The following is a 3,970-nucleotide window of genomic DNA, read 5'->3' on the forward strand; positions in this document are numbered from 1 at the left end:
CCCAATGCAGCATATACTGTACAATTGCTACACAAGCCATTTTGTAATGTAAATGTTTTAAAAAATACCGTTTCATTTAAAAAGGCAACTGCTGTAATTTTCTAAAACTGTCCAAAAATTCCATTGCAATATGGTGACTTGGAGGCATTCTGTACACACTTGGTGTATGGAACGCCCCCAGAAACATCACTTCCTGCTTCTGTGATTGGCTCACTGATTTTCCCAGAAGTCTGCACGAAGATAGAAGTATAAACTTTGGCATCCCTTGGAACAGGAATTTCATATTTGGCGAGATATTCCCTAAGGGTTAATTACTACTAGAGGGACGCAGACTCTGCACCTTTCCTAGTTACAACACACAAAGTCCACCGGCTGATTATAATGAACAAAGAGTTTCCCGTTTGGAATGGACATGGCGAAACAAACAGCTATTTCGTCGTACATTGATCATCCAGAGAGGATTGATTTTCTCAACTAAGGTGGAGTTACTCTAACTGTTAAATGTTCAACCCATATGGAGCAGTATATCTAAGAAGTCCTGACATTATGCTGCAGAATTTCCTCATACAACTTGAAGATTGTTGGTTGTTTGATGACTGCAAGCTATCCATATCCCAAAGCAGCAAGGCAAGCCTCTCCATTATTATATTGCACAATGTATTATAGTAGTTCCGATGAGGGTTTGATACTAGTATGCATCGTTTTCTTTTACTACTAAGCTCAGCAATTGTCTTGTTTTCTGGAGGACACTCTACAGCCAAATGTCAGGGCATCCTAGATATACTGTTCAAAATAAGCTGGGTCATGCAATATGACAGTAATACAAAACACAGGAGTAAATCAATATAGTAACTTAAAGGAGAACTATGAGGCGAGTGAAAATTACTCATAGTTCGAGCCGACGTGTGACAATGAAACTGTCACACGTCGGCTCAATAGATCGAGAAGTGAGCGAACACATACAGTCGCTTGCTCACTTCTCAATCATGTCCCTGCAGGGATCCCCCCCCCTCTCCCATCCTCCAGCGCTGAGTGGAGGAATAGACGGGGGAGGGGGTGGGTACAGCTGGCTCTGCCTCTAGATAGGCTGAGCCAGCTGTCACTCATGCAGCTGGATGGATCTCGCCAGCATGTCGGGATCCGTCCCAGCTGCAGCGCTCTCAGTAGCTCGCGATATACTAAGCTTTGGGTCACGGGAGGATGCTAGTATATGTCCTCCCGTGACCCTTTAGAGAACTATGGGGAAAAACACTTATCCCATCGTTCTCTTTTAAGTATAAAAACATTTTAAAATGGCCATATCACTGACCTGACCTTGGCAGATTGTTAGAACCTCTGCCACATTAATACTGCAGATGGAGTGCCTATTATGGAGATATCCCCTCACTTCCTGTATTTGGGTCACCTTGTTGTACCTTGACACTCCTGGTACTCGAGTACACTTTTATTAGATACGTTGTTTTTTGTGAATGTGTTGTAAATTTGCTATAGGTCCTGCCAGTGACATCACTTTCAGTTGCAGGTTAACAAGGCTAAGCCAATTCTTTGCAATTAGTAGCAGCATTGTCAGCCTGCCATGGAAGTGCCTTTAGTAGGTTATTGTGCTGTCTATCTGATAAGCAGCCAATGGCCAACTAAAGGCACAAAGAACACAGGCTGATGACACTGCTGCTAATTTAAGACTGGCTTAACATCATCAGGCTTCAACAGAAAAAGCTCCTACCGGCAGGATCTTCAGGTAGCAAACTTTGCAACAGATTTACCAGAAATGATTTGCTTAGGAAAACTGTACACAGTGAGGCATTATAGTAAACATACTGAAAAATAAATGCTTGGTAGACCTACACTACATTTAGCATGATCTCTGCTAACTATATACAGTGGGGCAAAAAAAGTATTTAGTCAGCCACCAATTGTGCAAGTTCTCCCACTTAAAAAGATGAGAGAGGCCTGTAATTGGCATCATAGGTAGACCTCAACTATGAGAGACAAAATGAGAAAACAAATCCAGACAAATCACATTGGCTGATTTGGAACGAATTTATTTGCAAATTATGGTGGAAAATAAGTATTTGGTCACCTACAAACAAGCAAGAGTTCTGGCTCTCGCAGACCTGTATCTTCTTCTTTAAGAGGCTCCTCTGTCCTGCACTCATTACCTGTATCAATGGCACCTGTTTGAACTTATCAGTATAAAAGACACCTGTCCACAACCTCAAACAGTCACACTCCAAACTCCACTATGGTGAAGACCAAAGAGCTGTCAAAGGACACCAGAAACAAAATTGTAGACCTGCACCAGGACTGTATAAACCTCAACCCACACAGTTGTAGAGCAAATGCTATTTTACACAGATGTGGAAATATAATGAGAAACATAAAAAAAGGAAACCAGCATTAGATCAGTTTTTTTTATTATCATATTTCAATTTCCAGTTGAACAGTGGAAAAAAATACCATTATCCTATAACAAGTGTACAGAGGTACAACACATCACATCAACAATCACAGTTTTCCCATCAGTTGTTTCAAATTCTGAGAATGGAGATCGATCAGCCCATCATCTTTTCTGTTGTATCATTTGAAAATATGACCCTAAAGGCTTTTCATGAGTAAGGCAACAACTCTTTAAGAGCGCTATGGGCAAATATTTATTATTGAAATAAAACTACATCACACAGTCCCAAAATTCAGATATGTTACTATTATTTATAATCATGATATGCAAAGAGGATATTTGGTGATTACATTTCATTAGAGAAATATTTTGGATTCCAGTATAAAAAAACCTGTAGTATTTAAAAACTATTTCCGTTTTCAAATGTTATACTACAGATAGTCAATGCGAGAACAACTAAACTAACGTACATCTCAGATGACCATCAAGATGGAAAAAAGCATAATTCTATGTTTAGGGTATGCGTGGTCTATACTGCTTATTAAGCAGACATTTTTATACATATGTTAGGTTCTTCTGAAAGCAACTCTGTAGACCATGACCAAGCTGTATAAAGAGACCAATAGATACCTGTATTCAGTGAGACAAATCTTCAATGTCTTCAAAAGGTCTGGTGGTTGCTGATAGTCAACACTTCTGGGTGTGTCGGATAGTCTGTCTATCTCTTTTTCTTTCTCCTGCCGGTCACTACAGGAAATAGTAGTAAGGAAGTGGCTAGCAGGAAGGAACAACAGCCCTGACTAGGGGACGTGCTATCCAAAATGACCAAAAGTGTCAAATAGCAGCAGAGCTCTTGAGTAAACAAAGATTCGACTTGTAGACCACCAGGCAGGTATGTATTGATGTTCTTCCTTTACATCTTGCTCATAGTCAACTTTTGTCAACTGGGGACAGGTTTGCTTTAATAGACTATACCCCACATTTGGATCTGTAATGTTATATCCAGCAGGACAAAAAAAATATTTCTTCTTGGACCTGATAAAGAAATGATAATAATAATAAAAAATAAAAAGACACAGCATGGGACACAAAGGTTCCTTTACTATGGTGCTGTTAGAATGGTTTCAAGTTTACAGAAGCGAGCCACAGCAGCAGGCTGTATTTATTAACAAACTTAATTAACGAAAGGTCTATAGAAAAAACATTTTAAAGAGTTTCCCCACCGAACCTCATTCAGATTTTGATTCCAACAAAATCATCCCTTGAAACTGGTGCACTGTAAGCGGACAGCTTTTTTTATGTACTAAAATTAACAGAGCTGCTCTATTACTGTATGGTACTTGAATGCCTCAACTTGCATGCATGAGCACTGACAATGTGCACTTGTTTCAAGAGATGTCTTATTATGATTCAAAATAGATACACCAGTGGATGGAGGAACCTTTAAAGTGAAATAGAAATGTCAATATTAGATGCAAAATAACCCATGAGCATTAGATTTATAAAAAACAAAGTTTTAGAATTTCTTTTAAACATAAAGGATGCAGTACTCATCCTTATTAGTTTTATATA

This window comes from Nanorana parkeri, unplaced genomic scaffold (genome assembly GCF_000935625.1).
Source record: "Nanorana parkeri isolate BGI_ZX_2015 unplaced genomic scaffold, ASM93562v1 scaffold1493, whole genome shotgun sequence".
Classification (NCBI taxonomy): domain Eukaryota; kingdom Metazoa; phylum Chordata; class Amphibia; order Anura; family Dicroglossidae; genus Nanorana; species Nanorana parkeri.